The sequence below is a fragment of the Jaculus jaculus genome, chromosome 13, assembly GCF_020740685.1.
Source record: "Jaculus jaculus isolate mJacJac1 chromosome 13, mJacJac1.mat.Y.cur, whole genome shotgun sequence".
Classification (NCBI taxonomy): domain Eukaryota; kingdom Metazoa; phylum Chordata; class Mammalia; order Rodentia; family Dipodidae; genus Jaculus; species Jaculus jaculus.
Genome location: NC_059114.1, coordinates 8538363 through 8560329, shown reverse-complemented (window position 1 = coordinate 8560329; position 21967 = coordinate 8538363). Strand labels below are relative to the sequence as shown.

The 21967-nt window shown below is 44.6% G+C and overlaps 1 protein-coding gene across 6 annotated transcripts in view; it reads left to right on the top strand.

Annotated features, from left to right (window-relative positions):
• Ttc28 (tetratricopeptide repeat domain 28) overlaps window positions 1-21967 on the top strand; it is a 589332-nt gene that overhangs the window by 278779 nt on the left and 288586 nt on the right. The gene's annotated exons all lie outside the window — the stretch shown is intronic.

The following is a 21967-nucleotide window of genomic DNA, read 5'->3' as shown; positions in this document are numbered from 1 at the left end:
AGCTCACTCTGTTTCCTGGCAGCCCATTGCTCCGTGCATGTCCTAGGAGTGCTGAAGACATCTGTGGGTACTAAGTATAAAATACATTAAAATATTTTCTTTATTTATTTGAGAAAGAGAGAAAAAGAGGCAGAGGGAGAATGGGAGTGCCGTGGCCTTTAGCCACTATAAATGAACTCCACACACATGTGCCACCTTGTGCATCTGGCTTAACATGGGCACTGGGGAACCAAACTCAGGTCTTCAGGCTTTGCAGGCAAGTGCCTTAACCACTGAGCCATTTACCCAGCCCCTCATTTTTTTTCTCACGGCAGGGTCTTGCTCTAGCCCAGGAGGTTAAGGTACTTGCCTGCAAAGCCTAATGACCTGAATTCGGTTCCCCAGCACCTACGTAAAGCCGGAAGCACAAAGTGGGGCATGCATCTAGAGTTTGTTTGCAGTGGCTGGAGGCCCTGCTGCACTTGATTCTTTCTATGTGTCTCTTTCCGTGCTTGCAAATAAAGAAAATCGACAGATAGATAGATAATCCTATGGAACAGTCATTTTTTAACAACATTGATAATATACCCAAAAGAGATTTCTGAACAATTCTCAATCAAAATAATTTATTAAGTTTCTGTTTACATAGGATCTGCTCCTCTTTTCTGGTAGTTTCTTTTTATTCCAAGAGAATTCCTTCGCTCCATCCCTGCTACTTCTGTTGTGGAATTGCTGTCATAATTTCACAGGGGTGCCTCACCAATAGCACTATTATGCTGATGAATGAAGGCTTCCCGTGCCTGGTGGCAGGCACTAAGTAGGCTCTAAGCAAACTAAAATTCATTGAATCTTAGCAGAGCTATTAAGAAAATAAGTGCAAATTGTCAGGAGAAGAGAGATTTGTTCCCCAACGTCACCACTTGACTCTTGAGTACGAAACGTTAGGCAAGAAAGAGAGATTTCTCATTTGTCACTCTCTGGAGACCTCAAGATGGTATCCGTGGTGCTGAAATAAACCACTTCTTCCTCTAAGCCAAGAAAATGAGAAAATGCTTTATGCCCAGATTGGTCCATTTAGTTAGGAGGACAGTCACATAAATAACTACCTAAGAAAACAAAAACAGAGGAAGAAATGGGAAACCCAAGTCCCTGGCCTAGAGCATTCCAGAATTAAAGTGCCTATAAATAGCATGTGCAAAACAGAACTGCTTGTTGGGACGATGGGAAGGTGCAGAGGCAAACTGTAAACTCTAAGCTCCCTTTACCTTGCGTTCTTATAAGATAAGAACCATTTTCTTTTCGTGTCTCATAGGGGAGGGCTGTATTGTTAGCTTGTGGTTGAGACAAAGCCCTGACATCCGGGGGTGGCAGGTACAGAACGAGGGTGATGATGTCATGACTGCGCGCATGGGTCAGCACCAGGTGTGGCTGCGTAGTGGTGGATGAGCTCCTCAGTGCACACCGGCAGAGTGGCAGCCTACGCCAGCTGCCTACTCAGTAGGTTTCATTAACTGCTTTTCGTTAAGAGATGCATGAATGTGCAAACAGGGTTACATATGCATGCATGTGCATACAGAGTTAGATATGCATGTATAGTTAGCACACACAATTTTCAGGAGTCATTGGAGTGGACGGGAAGGAAGTTGGCGACATAGAGCAAAGTGTGCAGATATTGGAGGCAATCTACTTAAGCCTGAGTTCTTGTCCACTAGCTTTGCAACTTGAGCAAGTTTCTTTACCTCTCTGAACTCAGTGTCTGTTTGCAGTGCTGCGGGTGGCACCCAGTGTTTGGCACATGTTCGGCAGGTTCTCTCCTACTAAGCTACCACCCCAACTACAGGTTCTTCCTTCGAACACGGGGATAATGGTGCCTGCTCCCATGGCTGCAATTGGGAACTCCACCGCATTCCATTCTTTCCTTGTGCAGGGGCTGTCTCTGAGTCCCTATGTCATCTCTGGCCTTCACCCTTCTCGCCTGATGCATGCTCCTGGGCTGGCTTCTCATTCTGACCTTGGCTCAAATGGAACCTTTGCTGAACAGGGTTGTACGTACAGCATTGCTCCTTGCCGACTGTTCTCTATTACGTACGTGATTTGTGTAGTTATTGAACTTGGAGCTTTACTTTGTTTTGTGTGTGTGTTTGTTTCCTGTTTGCCTTTAGAGCAGACGTGGGTGCTGACAGGCGAGGAGGGCATCTGCTCTCTCTCCTGGGGATCTTCCCTGGCATGTTGTCTCGCACAGAGCCACCATACACATGTTGGTTTGAAGAATGCTGCACATTGAGAGACATCCCTAGTGATGTGTGGCTGTTATCATCTGTCTGCTTGTAGAAGCTTCCTGCCCCAGAGACCCAGAGGGCAGTGAACAGGAGGTTCTGTCTACATGCCTCCTGGGAGTCTGAGCCAAGGAGGAAGACTTGGGGGTCTTTTCTGCCTCTACTTGAATCTCATTATTCTCATTCATAGTAGTCACATTCCATGAAGTTGCCGCAAACACCAAGTTGTGGCTTTAGGCAGAGATGGGCTAGGTTCCTGTCAGTCTCTGGGCTGACCATTCTTGTCAACTGACCAGAACAGGACCTTGTTTATATTTGCTTCTGATTAGAGTCTCTGACTTAATATGTCCTGTTGATTCATTAGCATTGACCTCAAGGCCAGCAACACTATGTGACTTTCCTGAATGAGCTGACCTAACCTAACCTGTGTTTTGCAAGGCACATTGTAGCCTTCTTACTTTTAGGGACACCAGACCAAATTCCAGGGCTATGCTTGGGGTACTGTTACCCATGAGAAATATGGGAGCTGAGGTAGGAAGTCAGGATGTTAGCTTGCTTAAAACTTGAGGTCCTATGGCTTGAGTTTTTCAAAATTGACTTTAGGATTACAAATAAAGCGTAGTAATGAAGTGCACTTACAAATATAGAATCTATGAATGATGAAATTGGTTGTATGTGTTTGTATCTATTATTAATCTTTAACAATATCATAACTTAGTTTTTGTTCATCACTTTGAATAATCCACATTAATATGCAAATAATATTCATATACATATCTTTATTCCATAGTGTTTTTGTTACTTGTTTTATACCAAGCACATTTCATCTTCATACATTCTTTTTTCATTTCACAGGAGGGTTTGCACTGTGCACGTGTACATGTTTTTCCTTGAGATTCCCAAGCTACTCACTTGCTTTTACTTTGTTGCAAAAGGATAATTTAAGTTAGCATACAAAGTAATGTGTTTCATTTTGTCATTTTCATACATATGTTTCATATGGTGTTCTTATTTGTCTGTCATCCTCCCCACCCCCTTTTTTTTTTTTTTTTTTGAGGTAGGGTCTCACTCTAGCTCAGGCTGATTTGGAATTCACTATGTAGTCTCAGGGTGGACTTGAACTCATGGTGATCCTCCTACTTCTGCCTCCTGAGTGCTGGGATTAAAGGCGTGCGCCACCACACCAGGCTGAGGCTGACCCTCCCCACTCTTAATCTTGCTGGCTGGGGCCCTTCTTCCTACAGATAGTCCCCCTTTCTGCTCTCATGTGACAGGTCGTGTTACTTTTACAAGCACGTTTAACTTGAAAAAAATCCAAAAGTCTCACAAACATGATTTGTTCTTTATAGGTTTATCTCTTGACATTTTGGGAGTTCTGATTTGACCCAGTTTGAAGAAACTGGCAAGTGGAACAAGTGCTAGTGAGAAAATTAGTCGTGAAAAATAAAACGTTAGAGCCATCAGCTCAAAAGGCTTTCAGTGGGGGCAGACCCCACTGTGGAGAAAGCACGTGCTTTCTGCTGGGAATGCCCGAGGGCCAGTGTGTCCCTTTTTGTCACTCCTTCAATATAAGAGGCGCTACCATCTTTCTTGGCTTAGCGTAAACAAACTCACATGCCACTGCGGTGGCAGAGTGTACAGATGCCACACTCACCGCCGCACTGTACACACTCACCGACATCAGTGTACAGATGCCACACTCACCGCCGCACTGTACACACTCACTGATGTCAGTGTACAGATGCCACACTCACCGCCGCACTGTACACACTCACTGATGTCAGTGTACAGATGCCACACTCACCGCCGCGCTGTACACACTCACCGGCATCAGTGTACAGATGCCACACTCACCGCCGCGCTGTACACACTCACCGGCATCTGTGTACAGATGCCACACTCACCGCCGCACTGTACACACTCACCGACATCAGTGTACAGATGCCACACTCACCGCCGCACTGTACACACTCACCGACATCAGTGTACAGATGCCACACTCACTGCCGTACTGTACACACTCACCGACATCAGTGTACAGATGCCACACTCACCGCCGCACTGTACACACTCACTGATGTCAGTGTACAGATGCCACACTCACCGCCGCACTGTACACACTCACCGGCATCTGTGTACAGATGCCACACTCACCACCCCAGTACTGTACACACTCACCGGCATCAGTGTACAGATGCCACACTCACTGCCATACTGTACACACTCACTGACCTCAGTGTACAGATGCCACACTTACCACCACAGTACTGTACACACACACTGGCATGAGTTATGCTAAGTTGTACAGCTGGCAGTGCTTCCTAATTCCCAGTCCTGTCTAGTAAATTAACTTGTGCATTTTGAATTTTAGGACTTGTATCTTCTTTTAGCTGTGACTTTCAGATTCGGAGTCAGCTGTTCTCTACCCTTAGCCCCAGTAACATCACTCTGTAGACTTTCACCTTTCCCGGATGGGCTGTGGTTGTCCCCGCTGGAGAGGGTCTTCTTCCCTCAGTAGTGCCTGTCACTTTCACCCCGCCCTTGCTCTGTCGTTTGCTGAGTACCAGCCTCTTGTCAGAGCATGGACATCCATCGCCTGTTGAAAGACATGGGGATTGTTTGCCCTTTGGGAAAATTATGAATAGATGGATGACCATTCATGTACAGGTTGTTACCTTTGTAGGATAAAAATCTGGGAGTTGAATTGCTGGGTCATCAGATGAGTCTAAATTTCAATGAATAAGAAACAGCCAACCTATTTTTTCCTAGACGTTTGCATTCAGTAGCAGCCTGTGTCCCTCGCAGCTGCTGTGCTCTCCCCAGCACTGGGCACTGTCCGGCCGTCCCTTTGTGTGTGCTGTGGTGGGCATATAGCGGCATTCCTTTGTGGGGTCATTTGCATTTTCTTGACATATAATTACGCCGTGCTTATTTGCCATCCAAATACCCTCTCTGTTTAAGTACCTGCTCGCATCTCTCCCTCAGGGTTTTTAAACTTTGCTTTCCAACCATTAAGTTTCCAGTTATTTATGTATGATAGATACGTACTGTCTTGGGAGCCTGTATTTGCAATTTTTGAGCTAATCTTTGTATAAGATATAAAACATGGCATGGAGTTCCTTTATATGTTGTGGATGCCCAATTGTCCCAGCAATTTGTGGAAATGAGTACAGTTTGGGTCTTGAATGTTCCCCAAAGTCCCGTGTGTTGCAGGCTTGGTCCACAGTCTGGGGCTCAACTGGGGACAAGCAGAGGCTGTAGGAGGCAGAGCCTCGTGGAAGGAAATTGGGTCCCTGGGGCATTCTCTCCAAGGAGATATTGGGACCCCAGAGCCTCCTTTGTCTCTGTGCTTCCCGTCCACCCTGAGATGTGCCATGACACACTGGGCCACCCCAGGCCTGACGCAGCCATGGACTGAAACCTCAGAAACTGCAAGCTGGAGCAAACCTTCCCTTTTCCTAGTTGACCGTCTCAATTATTTTGTCACTGTGTGCGAAAGTAGGGTTTTTTCTTTTTCATATTTTCCTTCAATCTTTGTTAAACACACACACACATGCACACAAACACACATGCACACACACACACACACACACACACACACACACACACACACACACACCAGTTATTCTGCTCCTATGTCTCTTTGTTCTATTGGTTGATGTCTCCTTTTTTACAGTGTATGTATGATCACCATAATTTTACAGTAAGTTTTAAAAAATATTTATTTTTATTTTGAGAGAGAGAGAGAGAAAGAGGGAGGGAGGGAGGGAGGGAGAGAGAGAGGGAGGGAGAGAGAGAATGGGTGTGCCAGGGCCTTTAGCCACTGCAGTGAACTACAGACACATGTGCCGCCTTGTGCGCCTGCATGACATTGTGCATTTGCGTCACTGTGCATCTGACTGTGTGAGACCTGGAGATTTGAACATGAGTTCTTAGGCTTCACACGCAAGTGCCTTAACTGCTAAGCCATTTCTCCTGCCCTTAATATTTTATTTTTATTTATTTGTTAGAGGGAGTAAGAGAGAGAGGATGGGTGTTTCAGGACCTCTAGCCACTCAAACTCCAGATGCATTGCACCAGCATGTGCATCTGGCTTATATCGGTACTGTGGAATTTAACCTAGGTTCTTAGGCTTCACAGGCAAGCACCTTAACCACTAAGCCATCTCTGCCGCCCTATAGAAAGTTTTATAATTGAGTTCTGTGGTCCTCTAACTCCTTTCAATTGTTTTGGCTACTTCTGTTCCTTTGCATTTCCATATACATTTTCTTATACTCAGCTGTCTATGTGTATGAAAAATCTTGTTTGATTTTTCAATGAAATTTTATCAAATTTGTTTGCATTAGTTTCTTTGGAGGATTAGAATTATAATTATATTTATTCTTTCAGTTCACAAACATGTTCTTTCCCCACTTACATAGGTCTTCATTGGTTTTAATGAGCATTTTCTAGTTTTTAGTGTATATACTATGTGTATCTTATTAGGTTTATATCTAAATATTTTATTTTGGGGAGCTAGTGTTATCTTTTCAGTTTTTGTTCACTATTATGGAATTGAATTTTACTTGTTACACTGGCATCCACTGACCTTGTTGTAGTTATTTGTTAGGTCTAGAAGCTTCTTTTACAGAATCCTTGAAATTATTTATCTTGCAGATATTTATATTGGCTGAGAATCAGAATGGTTGTTTTTCTTATTAAAATTTGTTTGCCATTTATGTCGTTATTTAGTAAGGCTGATGACACCACTCCTGTTCCCTCTAGTCTTTCTCTTGTGTCTAAAGACCTCTTTTTAGCTTTTCTTTTGCAGCAGGACTGCTGGTGACTAACCTCTTGATTTTCCTTCTGACAATGCCTTTATTTGCATCATCATTCCTGAAAGATTTTTTTCCATAGGATATAGTATTCCCAGTTGACAGTTCTTTTCTATCAGTCACTTAAAGAGATTTTCCAGGGCTGGGATATAGCTCAGTGGGTCAAGTGCTTACCATAGAAAACACAAGGACCTGAGTTCAGAACTCTAACCCCACCTAAAACACAAGGACCTGAGTTCAGAGCTCTGACCCCACATAAAACGCTGGGCATAGTGACATGTGCTTGTAACCCTGGTCCTGGGGAGGCACAGACAGAAGGAACCCTGGGGCTCACTGGTTGTCTAATTAAATCAGTGAGCTGTGGGTTCAGTGAGAGAGTGCATCTCAAAAATTAAGATGGAAGGCTGGAAGGTGACTCAGCAGTTAGGAGCACTTGCTAAATGAGCGTGAGGCCTCAAGGCAGACACCACCAGGTGCAAATGCCCAGAACCTACGCAACAAGGTGGGTGTGGCCATGCGTGTTTGCAACCCAGTCCTTGGGAGGTGGAGACGGAAGAATCCCAGGGCCCCCCGGAAGCTATGGGTTGGGTGAGAGACTCCATCTCAAGGAAGTGCGTGGATGAGTGGTAGGGGAGGTGTGTGGACTGCACGTGTGCATGCATAGGATGCACACATCGGCACACATACATACCTGTGCCCACACACAAAACATATGCTACACACCCACCCACCCACACATATGTGGACAAAAAAAGATAAAGAATGATAGAAGAAAATACTCTATACACATATGCACACATGTGCACCCACATATGCAAATGCCTTTACACAAATACACAAACACACACCACATGTACACACGCATGCAAAAACATAACAATTAAAGCAAAAAATAAATCTTCACACTACTTCAATTGTTTTTTTAAATTTGAGAGAAAGCATGGGCATGCCAGGACCTCCAGCCACTGCAAAGAAACTCCAGGTGCATGTGCCACCTTGTGCATCTGGCTTATGTGGGTCCTGGGGAATTGAACCTAGCTCCTTTGGCTTCTCAGGCAAATACCTTAACCACTAAGCCATCTTTCCAGCCCGATGCTACTTTTTGACCTGCCTGGTTTCATGGATCTGTTGCCTGTGATCTCAGCACTTAGCAGGCGGAGGCAGGAGGACGGTGAGTTCTAGGCCGGCCTGGGCTGCATAACAAGATGCTCACCCCTTCCACTGCGTGTGTACCCTCCTCCAGCCTGGCCTCAGTTACAGTGCTTTCTTTCTCTTTAGTCCCATGGGGCAGTTCTTTGTACTCATCCTCTTTTAGGCTGTGCTGAGCTTTCTAAACCTGTAGATTTTATAAAATTAGCAGGCACTATTTAAACATTTTTTTTTTTTTTTGGCCTCCACTGTTCTTATTATCTTCTATTTGAACAGCAGTAACATGAATGGCAGACATTTTGTTCTTGTACCCTTACCCTGAGACCATGTTCAGTTTTTTTAAAAAAAACATTTTTATGTATTTGGGACCAAGAGAGTAAAAGAAGGCAAACAGAGTGAGTATGGACACATCAGGGTTTCTTGCCACTATAAATGAACTCTGGATACATGTACCACTTGGTGCATCTGGCTCTACATGGGCACTGGTGAATTGAACCTGGGCCATCAGGGCTTGCAAGCAAGAAGTTTTAACTACTGAGCCGTATCTCCAGCACCATGTTCAATTTTGTTTCCAATTATTTTACTTTTGTTATTCCGATTGTATAATATCTTCTCTATTCCCTCCCTCCCTCCCTCCCTCTCTCTCTCTGTTTTCACCACTTTCCTTCTTTTGACAGAGTCTCATGTAGCTTAGGCTGGCCTTGAACTTCCAGTGTACCCCAGGCTGACTTGGAACTCCTGGTCCTCTTGCTTCCACCTCCCAAGTGTTAAGTGCTGGGACCCCGGTGTGTACCACCACGCCTGGCTAGATGATTTTTAATGTCAATTAATTTATCTTCCCATGTTGTTCCTTTCCTCTTTCATGTCCATTCTACTAGACTCCATCCTATAAATATTTTATATCTTATGTTTTTATCTTTTAACATTTTGGGGGATTTCCATTTTTTTATTTCTTTTTTGAGTGTTCTTACTTCCAATTTGTTACAGGAGCATTTGTCCTTAGTTACCAGATCATGGTTATGATCAAGTATTTTACAATATTTGTGTGATCCTATGAGTCTCCTGTCATCTTGGTATTTGTATCTGTTGGTTATCTGATTTCCTTGTGAGCTGAAGTTTTCCTGATGCTTCATAGGCCAATTATTCTGGTTCATGGTCTGCATGTTTTCATGTTGCGGCACAAGTCTGCATCTCATTAAACTACTGAGAAGATTGTATGCTTGGCACAGTGCCACATGCTTGTAACCCTATCATAGAAGACAGAGGCAGGAAGGTCATGAGTCCAAGGCTGGCCTGGGCTACCACGGTGAGAACTCTGTGCAGGAAGGAAGGGAGGGAGAAAAGAGTTATTGCCATGCATATGTGCATTGTATGTACATTGTATGTGTGTGTGTGCACATGCAGAGGTCAGAGGGCCACCTGAAATATTGGTCTTCGTTCTCCACCTTGTTTGAGGCAGGCCTCTTGTTTGCCACTGCGTTCACAAGACCAGCCGGCCCGCAGGTCCCTAGGAGCCTCCTCTCTCCACCTCCATCTTGCCTCAGGATGCTGGGATTACAGACGCCCACTACAATGATCAGCTTTTTACATGGGCTCCAGGGATCTGAACTCAGGTCTAGCAAGCACTTTACTCCACTGAACCATCTCTAGTTTTCTTTAGTGTATTTTAGCAAACTGTCTGGTTAGGTTCCAGTTACAGCTTTAAGCTTCTGTTTTTAGGATTTATATTTCAATGTCACTTAGGTTTTCAGAACCTTTTTGGTCTTCTTAGGACCTGGCTTTCTCACGTCTCCCCTCCTGGCTGCGCTGAGGACTGAGTGGTGCTCTAGCTTTCACATGGCCCGCCTGGCGGCTCGGAGGACTGAGCGGAGGTCTGGCCTGTTTCTCCAGGGCGTCAGTGTGACGCTGCTTGGTCAGCTTCAAATGCTGCTTCATGAGATCGCGCCATGAGCTCGCTCTCACGTTTGATCTTCTGGACACTTACAGCTCTCTGGCTGCTCCCCACTCTGTCCTCTGGCTAACGCTCAGATTCCCTGTGCTTGCTGTGTGACCTATAACCACACCCGAATGAGGCAGCAGCGAGCAGGGAGAGGCAGAGAGAGGAAAGGGCGCCCGAACACGTCTTGCTCCCCAGTCACCGCTCCTGCCGTCAGGGAGAAGGCTCCGCTCCGTCACAAACGCAGACACCTGCCTGGCAGACACTGCCAGCCCACCTGGCCATAGCTGGCGCGTCTGGGTTGAGAGCTGGAGGGAACATGAGGGAGACTTAAACACAATGTTTTCTGTGCCTTGTCAGATCCCTAGGAGTCCTGTTTCTTGCTTTTCTGACCCGGAGGAAAAGGGTTTTAGCAGAACCCGTTCTGTTGGACTCACTGAGTGTGTACTTCCCAAGCCCAGTGTGGTGACATCTGATCTGCAAAATCCCGAAGGACATGAGGCCTTTGCTGGCTTGGCACCTGCTTGCTGTTCTCCACGGCCCACCTGCTGCTGCCAACCCTTCAGAGTCCTCCGAGAGGTGCTCTAGGATAGCTGCCCGGCATACTCGGTTGTATTTCAGGGAACAGATTGGGCAAGGTGTGGGGGCTCCCTCTTGCTTGGGACTGGGGCGTCTCCTTCCCTCCTGGAAAGATCATAAGTACATGACCATATTTTTTATGTGAGCATTAGGAAGGGATCATTTTCCTTTTCTTGTTTTTTCATCTTGGTTTTTGTGCACCAACATGGTGAAGGGAAAGAGGCAGCCTGGGAAGTTCTCACTGAAGAAGTCATGACCAACATCTGCATGCACGCTTCTGCTGGGCACACATCTGCCTTCCAGCCTTTCCTGCCTGTGGTCCCCGCCAGCCCCTTTCTCGCCCGGTGTCTGCTCTGGGGACTCTCACTGCAGCCCAGCCCGGCAGTTGACAGTCAGTGCGGTCGGGTCGGCAGGATTTCTCCAAATGCTTTCTTCCCACCCAGGTACTAGCCAGGCCCGAGCCAGCTCAGCTTCTGAGATGGGAAGAGATCAGCATCCAGGGTGGCATAGCCGTAGGGAAACTGCTTTCTTGAGTAGAGTCAGAGCAAGGAGCTTATCGTGGCTATAAAGGTGGAGATGGACATTCTTCTATATTTTCTTTTTTAAAAAAATTGTGTGAACTTGCCCAAGCGTCCACCAGTAGATGACTGGATAAATAAAATGTGGCACATTTATATATGATGGAATACTATTCGGTTTCTCAAGAGAGGAAAATTCAGACATGGATGCTGTTTGGAGATGTCCGGTCAAATAAAATAAGTTAGTCACAAAGAGACTATATTGTCTAATTCCACTCATATGATCCCTAGATTAGTTAAGTTCAGAGAGAGAAAGCAGAATGTGGTAGCCAGGGATGGGAGGGCAGAGAGCGGGAGCAGTGAGAATCGAGCCAGTGACGAGCTTCACCTGGGAAGATGGACGTGTGCCGGAGAGGGCGGTGGTGGAGGTCGCGGGTTAAGATGTGGGCTAGGGAGGTGGCTCAGCCGTTAGAGCACTTGCTGCTTGAGCACAAGGCCTCTTGGTCAGAAAACCACCAAGTCTGACACCTCAGAATCCATGTGAAAATCTGGGGGTGGTCATGCACCTCTGGAATCCCGGTCTGTGGGGCGCTGAGAGCAGAGGATTGCTGGTGGCTCCCTGGTGGGCAGCAGCCCCAGGCTGAGAGGGAGGCTCCAGCTCCAGAGAATACGCAGGTGAATGATGAGAATGACACCTGACATTTCCTCTGGGCTCCACACACGCGCCATCTGCACATGCCACACATACAAAATAAAATAAATTTAAAATGGGAACCTTCTCTATGTAGATTCTACCACAATATCAATTTTATTAGCTTAACTATCATAAAAACATTGTGTGAGTTCTCTAATTTTGTTCCACCATTTTAAAAATATTTTTTTTATTTGCAAGCAAATAGCTAGCTAGCTAGATAGATAGAGAGAAAGCATGGGTGCATCAGGGACTCCAGCCACTGCAAATGAACTCCACATGCATGGGCCACCCTGTACATCTGGCATATGTGGTACTGGGGAATCAAACCAAGGTTCTTAGGCTTTACAGATAAGTGCCTTAACTGCTGAGCCATCTCTACAGCCCTGTTCCATCTTTTTTTTTTTTTTAATGTAAGAAGATTTCTCCACAGGCAGCGCATGCACCACCGTGGTGGGAAGGTTGTGCAGGAGAAGGGAGCATGGAATCTCTACTTACAGCTGAATTTTGCTGTGAACTTGAAACTGCTTAATGGGCTAGACACATGACTTGGCAGTTAAGGCACTTGCTTGCAAAGCCTTCCAGTTTAGGTTTGATTCCCCAGTACCCATGTAAAGCCAGATACACAAAGTGATGTATATGTCTGAAGTTCTTTTGCAGTGGCTACAGGCCCTAGTGTGCCTATACTCATTCTCTCTCTCTCTCTGCTCTCAAAAAAATTTATTTTTAAGTTTATTACAAAATTCTCTTCTCAAACTTCAAATAACTCTGTCTTTTCAGTTTTGTGGTAGCACAGTTCTCCCTGGTGCCATCCCATGGACTCGTGTGGTCTCTCGCTTCAATGGAAAAGCAAGAGTTGACAGCCAGTGTCCATTGGAAGGGTAAATCATTAGTAGTGGAATTTCATCTGCCCAAGGAAATCTGTATGGAGCACCTGCGTCCCAGCACATAGCTTCTTATAGTGGTAGTTTCCATAGACTGTTCTGGAAGGAGGGAATTTCCTACAGCAAGTCTTTCTTCTGGGTTCTTGTCTCCCTACAATGAAGAATGAAGCAGACGGTAGTGAAGTGTGAACGAACAAGGATGACTTTATTCATGTCAGAACACCACTCAAAAGAGGGGAAAGCTCTGAACTCTAGTAGCAGCAAGATGCCAACTGCGTGGGCTGCCATTGAGCGTCACAACTCTGAACTCTTGGTAGGCCTCGGGATGTGAGTCGAAAGGAGTCCTGTCAAGGTGGGAGCTGGCACCTGCCTACACAGTGGGTCCCTTCAAAGCAGGAGCCAGGACAGCCAGAGTGCAGCAGGAGCGCTGGCAAGAGTGAGTCCTGGGCGGAGTGGTGCCCAGCTCTGAAACATCTCACCCCCTCCAAGGCTCAGGGTCCATTGCAGAAGAGGTAGCAGAAAGAATGTAAGAGCCAATGGAAGGGTACCACTCAATACATACAGCTGTCTGGACAGAACTCGGCCTCGATATCCAAGACCTCACAGTGCTTAGCAATACCCACACAAGACCCTCATAATAGGAGAAAAAGATGATGACATCAAATTAAAAGAGAGACTAATGGAGAGAGGGAGGGGATATGACAGAGCAGAGTTATGAAGGGGGGTGGGGGAGGGGAAGGAAATACCATGGTTTGTTGTCTGTAAGTATTGAAGTATAGAAGAGTGAGTCTTGGGTGCCAGGGCTGGGCGCTGAGAGCAGCTTTGGAGGATCTCAGAGGTAGGAGTCAATCGGGCAGCCTGAGCACAAGCTACTTCAGGAAGTCTTAGAGACAGGAATAGGTTTGATGCCCGGAGCACAAGTGGCTGTACAGGCCAGAGGTGTCTATATAGATCCTGATTGATGGGCCCTGATTGGTCAAGAGAAAGTCCTCTAGGATATGACTGCTCCATATCCCTTGTTACATGGCAAAGAGAGCCAAGGGTTCCTGTCTGTCAAGAAAGATGGAAGGGGGTTGGAGAGATGGCTTACTGCTTAAGGCACTTGCTTTCTAAGCCTAAGGACCCAGGTTTGATTCCCCAGTACCCACGTAAGCCAGATGCACAAGGTGGCACATGGTCTATTGTTTGTTTGCAGTGGCTGGAAGCCCTGGTATGCCCATTCTCTCTCTCTGAAATAAATAAAATAAAGATAAATTTTAAAAAATTCTGAGGCAAGCTCAACAGACTGGCCTTTTTTTTACTTTTTAATTTTAATTCATTAATTTGACAGACAGAGGCAGAGAGGGAGAGAGAGAGAGAGAGAGAGAGAGAGAGAGAGAGAGAGAGAATTGGGTATGCCAGGGCCTCCAGCCACTGCAAATGAACTCCAGACATGTATGCCCCCTTGTGCATCTGGCTAACGTGGGTTCTGGGGAATTGAACCTGGGTCCTTAGGCTTTGCAGGAACGTCTTAACCTCTAAGCCATCCCTCCAGCCCTAAAGTATTTTTTTAAAAGAAGAAACATGAGGCAAAGCAGTTTGTGTGCAGGGCTGTTTTGGAGCTCTGCCTGCTCTATAGCCTGCAGGCTAGGTTACTGCAAGGTATGTGTGTGTGTGTGTGGGGGGGGGGGGGTCCTTCCAACCTCAGATTCCCATCAGTGTGGGATGGTTTAGGACCGATACATGATGATGATTAGATGCCATTAGGATTTCCAACATTTAACAGGAATCAAGGCTGCTTTAATTCCCATGTTGTTGGCATCCATGTGCTTCCTGATTCGTCATTCTCTCTGCCCACCATTACTTTTTTTTTCTTTTTTCCATCTTGCTTCTGGTCTTACCACATTCCTTAGGACCAGGCTATGTGTGAAAGTACACGTTCTCCGTGTTCTGGGTGGAGGGAGGCCTGGCAGGGTAGGGGCACAGAACTCATGCGAGAGCCAGATGATTTCTTGGAGAATGTTCAGGAAATTCCCTGGTTTTCTTCTTGGCATGACTTTATAAGCTTCCCATGCCACACCCGTTGAATGAAAACATAAGATATGGAAAGTTCAGAACTGTTGCACTGGGGCCCTCAGACATCTTTGACTGTGTTTTTAAAGCTTGGTTGAGAAACTCCAGAGGATTTGTACACATTTAATAACGCGACACAGTGCTAGAAAGTAGTACTTATTCAGTTATTTAATTCCTGGTTGGCATTTCATCTTTTCTTTAGCTTATCAAGCTATAATTTTTTTTTTCTTACAAGTCTGTCACCTTAATTACACTTTTGATGTGCTTCACCTAAACTTAATTTTGGGAATGATATGGTTGATACGATAGGAAAAAGTACCAGATTTGAGAGATTTCCTTTAGAAATGGATCGCAAATGTATCAAATGCTTCGGGCAAACAGTTCACAGCTACGCCATTGGTGAGAACATTATGGGCAGGCCATTTGGTCTGCTAACTCTGGATTCCAAACAAAATCGTGGTGTTTTCTCAAATAGCCCCCAATCTCTCACATGTTCTTTCAGCATACAATAAAACAAGACTAGTAAAACAATGTGAAAAATAAGAGTGAAGTTTTACGGAGCGGTGGGAATGATTGCTCCCAGCTGAGCAGGTAGAACCCATTGCCACATGAAGAAAGTGCTCTTTGCTGATTCTCCTGGCTTTGTTTTATCTTTAATATCAAGTGTCAGCAAACAGAAGGAAGAGACAACTCCCTTGAAAATATCAGAATATAAAAGCAGCATAGTGAATTGTATTGCAGTCCACAAACAAACAAGCTAGAGCCAAGAAGCTTGCTGAAGGCTCCTTTTGTTTCTCTTTGATTTAAGGCTTTGGGCCTGTAATCTAATTAACATCGAACTGAGTTGCAAGTACAGTGGCCTGTTTGGTTCAATAATAATACATTTATATGAAAGGTTAATGAAATGAATTTCCCCTCTATCCAATTCATTAAAAATTGTTCTACAATCAAGGGTTGCTAATGGAATAGAGATTAAATATTCATGTTCATAAATTTTCTGTGTCATTTCTGATTTTTCTTCATTTCTGCCTCCATAGGTTGAATTTTACAAGTACAAGGGTTCCCCCACAAAATGCTTATTTAGAGGTTAATTGCACACCATTTATTCTTTTCTCAAAGAGTTGGTGTGGACTAGTGGAAAGAAAGCTTGGTGGCGGGGTTGTCTGGTTTATGACTCTGTGTCTTAGGGCAGATCTTGAAACTGTTTTCTTGTGCAATGATTATTTAAAAAAAAATCCTTGCAGGCTACTATGAGAAGTAACAATGAACTTTGGAAAGCGGTACAGCTCTTACACACAGTACATGTTTGATAAAGGTACAACTTAGAAAGATTTTGGGAAATCAAAAATCTACATTTATATTGTGAAGCTTGATAGCTCATAGTGGTGACTCCGTGACCACGCTGGGCTCTCTGCTAAGATGGGTGTCAGGCTTGGGCCTCAGAAAACCCTCTAAGAATTCTAATAATCAGCCTATCAGGCTAAACGTCTCTGACAAGATGGAGTGTTCATAGTCCTACAGATAGATTTTCCATCTTCCATTATCCCCTACCCAGGCCTTTGTGGTGCAAGAGTTGAAAATGTATTGTGAGTGTGAATCCAATTCTTTCATTTTTTTGCATGCAACTGAAATGACCCAGTGTATAACATTTAAATACAATAACTTTTTGGTACATAATAAGTGTATATTTACTATTTCCTCATATGACTGGTTTCTGTTTCAAGTGATGCAGTCTATTTATCCATATAAAATAGCCCTTTTTTTAAAAAAAATCTCAAATTCATGACTTTTCTCTCAAACCACTTTTTACATATCCTTTAATTTTGTCCTTTTCCATATGACTTGAATGTAGTTGTTGGTTCTTAGACCACTGATACAGACTTTCAGAGTTTTTGGCATCTAGTAATAATTCTCATTTTGACCTAGTTATGTTGAGTTATAAATCAGTGCTCTTGCTTTTTCAAACCTACAATTGGCAGTTCCACTTTCTCTGCTTTTACTTATTAAAAAAAAAATCGAACAATGAGGGAGAATTTGGCAGTCATGTGATTTACAATCATGGCATTAGAAAGATGGCAATGAAGGGCTGGAGAGATGGCTCAGTGGTTAAGGGGCTTGCCTGTGAAGCCTAAGGACCCAAGTTCGATTCCCCAGGACCCATGTAAGTCAGAAGCACAAGGTGGCACATGTGACTAGAGTTCCTTTGCTGTGACTAGACGCCCTGGTGCACCCATTTTCTCTCTCTATCTGCCTCTCTCTCAAATAATTAAATAAAAATATTTTTTTTGAAAAGAGAGATGGTAATAATACAGAAAGTGTGTCTTGGCCAGCAGGTGAACCACCATGTTACAGCTAGAGATGAGGTTCCTCAGCATGTAAGTTCAAGGTTGGGAATATTAAAGGCCACGTTTGAAAGCATAAGTAAATCAAAATCAAAGGCAGAGTGCTTGAAGTAAGAATCAGATTAACACTGTGCATGTGCATATACAGTTTGGTCCCACATATCATGTCATGCGTTTTGTCATGTGCTGTAAGCATGTGTGTGGCCCTGTGTGCCTTGGACCAAGGGGAAGTGGAGTGTTGGGTCATTTCTGGATTCCGTTTCGTTTGGAATTAAGAACCGGGGATGGGGTGCTGGAAGTGAAGTCTTAACATCTTTTGCTACTTGCAGGGGTATTTTCAGGGTGACTAGTTTACTGGTCTGAGCGTTTAGTCTTTGACTGTTTTTACTTTAACCCTCCGGATAGCCATTTTAATCAAAGCCAAATGCTAATAATCCCAACAATCTTAACCACAGGTTGTAAATACTTTAGTCATTAGTTACCTTTTCGTTACTGCTGGAATTTTACAGGGACAGTCCCTGCTAGTATTTACTGCGGCCAGCCAGCGAGGCATTAGTGGTTTTATATTTTTCCCCTCCCAACTGAGAGCACCTTGAGGGAAGAGCCTTGTCTGTCTCTGTTAATGTCATAGTGCTGAGGAGCTGTGACTGAAGGGAGGAGGAGAGGGACAGCGGAGACTTCCTGCACTTACCTTGTCTTCACGCATGGAAAGATCGTGGGGCTTTTCCTTGTTCAGCCACATACAATAAACGGTGACTGCAGGACCCTTGGAAATGTAGATGCCACCTTTAGTCCGGTGTATTGCCCAGCTCCCGTAAAGGGTGCTGTTCTTCCTGGCCAAGTTCTGTGGGCAAACAATTGCTCCAAGGTTGGGGTGCTCTCTGTAGTCGATGGGTATCTCTGTTCCTTCTCTCTGTGGCACATGAGCAGCGCCCAGGTGGGGAATGAATGTGTGAGGCCGGGGTCCATGTGACCTGAGGGAGAATGGGCACAAGCCTTCAGCAAGTGGTGCACACACACACACACACACACACACACACACACACACACACACACACAAGCTGCTCATAAGGGACCAGATCTCGTCCCTTTTCCTTAGGAACCATAGTGGGAAGACACCAGCAGCAGGAGGAGCTGGTGGGCTGCAGGACGCCACATCAGTTTTTTATTTCTTTCGAGTTTTTTATTAACAACTAACATGATTATAAAAAATATCCCATGGTAATACCCTCCCTTCTCCCACTTTCCCCTTTGAAACTCCATTGTCCATCATATCCCCTCCCCCTGTCAATCAGTCTTTCTTTTATTTTGATGTCATGATCTTTTCCTCCTCTTATGAGGGTCTTGTGTAGGTAGTGTTGGGCACTGTGAGGTCATGGATATCCAGACCATTTTGTGTCTGGAGGAGCACGTTGTTAGGAGTCCTACCCTTCCTTTGGCTCTTCCATTCACATCAGTTTTCCTGGAGCTGTTGGGAACAGCTGAGGGTCTCTGCGCATCTTGACCTTGTCTTTGGAGGTTGACAGAATGGGGCCTGAGGTGACTAGTGTCACTTCCCAGACTCAGTTATTCTAGCCAGGTGGTTTAGATTTTGTCTGGAAGCTTTATGGCAATGAGGCGTCCCAATTATGTGGCTGCCCAGTTACTTACCATCTCTTCTTGGAGCAAGGGGAGGAGTGAATGAAGCAGTGATTTGAATGCTAAAATACTTGTTGGAAACCCCTGCATCCTCTTAGTCTATCATTTTGTGTTCTTAGAGAGTCTTTTTCTCTGGTTAACTAACACTGGAGATGGGTCTTTCTCTGTGTCAGTCATGGTTCTGAATTTTCTCTTTATTCTCTTCTCATTAAACTCACTCTAGGTAGTATCACTGTCAGCTTCAGCTCAGTGGTGGCATAGCTCTCACAACAGAGTACAGAAGTAATTTTCACCCCTTGGTTATTGCAGTGACTAGCGTGGTCAGCTGTATGAGCCACTCTGTCTGAGCCACCCGTGGGCCTCCATCATCAGCTCCTGCACCCTGAGCCCCTGCCTGCGCAGGATTGGGGAGATCATGGAGCCACCTCTCCTGTTCCTCCCCCTGAGTCCTTTTCTCCCATCCAAGTACTAACCACACTCGACCCTGTTTAGATTACGAGATCAGAAAAGATCAGGCACATTCAGGGTGGTGTGGCCACGGACTTGCAAAGTCTCTTTTCTGAAGGAAGTAAGCAGCACTGGAGGCTTGGCGCGGTCCTGTCTTTTCTCCTCTGGTTTCCGAGTGTCCAAACCAAACAGAGCATGAGCTGGCTGAGCTTGTGACTCTGACCTGTGCCTGCGTGCTCTGATCCCGCTCTGTAGGCTCGGAGATCCCTTGTTGTCTCAGAGACAATGAATGACAAGCTTTTGCTTTAAATACACAAGAAGCTACCAAAATTTAGAGTCACAAGTTTCTGTTTCTTATAATATGTACCTGAAAATATAGACATTTTTGTTTCCCTCCAAACTAGTAATAATTACCACTTATAGATATGTGACATTATATAAACACACACACATATATAGTTAAGTATTTACTATTGATTGATTTTTTTTTTTTTTTTGGTATAGGGTCTCACTCTGTAGCCAAGGCTGACCTGGAATTCACTACATAACCCAGACTGGCCTTAAATTCTTGGTAATCTTCCTGCCTCAGCCTCCTGAGTGCTGAGATTTCAGGCATGAGCCACAACACTTAGCCTATATGTGCATATGTTATATGAATAGGTGCATATTTGTAGTTAAGTCTTAGTATAGCACTTGTAGGCTTACATAAATTATAGCCATCTTCAGATGGAATGCATTGTTGGCCATCTTTTGGATTATAGAAATCATCTAAAATGTGAAGTGAAAGGGGTAATGAGAAATGTCTATACACACATTAAAGACTGAGACAGTGGCTGAGGCCAGTGGAAGGAAGAGGGCGCATGAATCAGTCACGAAGGGGCGCTCACAGGTTATCATCTTACTATGGCCCCGAGTGTCAACCGCCGCTGGCAGTTTAAACTAGTAGAAGCTGATCAGCCCATCATCATCGTAGTATTCATTCTGTGCATGGATTGTTTCCCCACAGAAACCTGGAATGTGTTGCTCGTCTTAAACTAGATCAAAGTGTTATATGAATGAGACAAGTTACATAGACGTGTGAGCCTGAAAGGAGTGTGTCCCTTTCCCCCTCTGTATGTGTGTGTTATAAAGTTATGAAATATTTTCAGCTTATTTAGTAGTTTTAAGAGCTTAAAACTCCATTTAGATCTTAAGAATATAACTTGTGGAGCCGGGCGTGGTGGCGCACGCCTTTAATCCCAGCACTCGGGAGGCAGAGGTAGGAGAATCGCCGTGAGTTCAAGGCCACCCTGAGACTACAGAGTTAATTCCAGGTCAGCCTGGACCAGAGTGAGACCCTACCTCGAAAAACCAAAAAAAAAAAAAAAAAAAAAAAAAAGAAAGAAAGAATATAACTTGTGAAAATGTTTGGGTATGGTGGACTGAAAAAAGTTAAATTTGTGGTGTGAATAATATTATAAGAGTATTTGAGCAGAAAAAAACTAGTGACTTTAGACAGGTATTATAGAAACAATGAATGCCTTAATAATGTTATTTTTAGGTATTAATTAGGTACAAGTCCCTTTGCTAGTTCCATAATAGCAAAACGCTGGTCATTTACTTGGTTTTATTTCATGAACTTTATGAAGCAAATTGTAGTTTTTTTCAAAACTGTTCTAACATTTAAACATTTAAATTCTGCAAGTTAACTATTTCCCCATTCTCTGATAATTTCTTCAGTTAGCTGGTAGGGGGAAGTTTCCTATAACCCCGTGGATGGCACTGGCTTTGGAACTAGTCCAGCCAAAAGACACAAAGAACAATAACCTTTGTTTGGTCCAGGGCAAAGCATATAGAGTTTACATAGTTGTTTAAAGTATGTCTGAAATGCCACAAAGTATGTAGCCATAGCCAGGCATGGTCATGCTTGCCTGTAATCGCAGCTCAAGAGGCAGAGATGGGAGGATCACCATGAGTCGTTCGAGGCTAGCTAGGATTACATAGTGAGGCCTTGCCTCAACAAACAAACAAACAAACAAAAGCCCAAGAAAATGTGGGCTGAAGAGATGGCTTAGCGGTTAAGGCATTTGCCTTCAAAGCCTAAGGACCCAGGTTCAATTCCCCAGTGCCCTCATAAGCCCGATGGACAAGGTGGCTCATGTGTCTGAAGTTTGTTTGCAGTGACTGGAGACCCTGGTGTGCCTATTCTCTTTCTATCTGCCTCTCCTCTCCCTCTCTCTCAAACGAATAAATAAAATTTTTTACAAAACCAAAATGTGTGCAACCAAGTTTTTTTTTTTTTTGGAGTGGGAGAGGGGTGGTGGTGGTGGTAAGAGTCTTGCTGTAGCCCAGGCTCACCTGGAATTCACTATGTAGTCTCAGGCGGGCCTCGAACTCACAGCAATCCTCCTACCTTTGCCCCCCATGAGGGCTGGGATTAAAGATGTGCACCACCACGTCTGGCAGAAAGAGAATGGGTGCACCAGAGCCTCTAGCCACTGCAAACAACCTCCAGATTCATGTGCCACCTTGTGCATCTGGCTTTATGTGGGTACTGAAGAATCAAACTCTGTTCCTTAGGCTTTGCAGGCAAGTGCCTTAATTGCTAAGCCATCTCTCCAGTCCCCAAGTTAGTTTTTCTAAATCTTAACTGAAAGAGGGGAAATAGAACATAACCCGAATT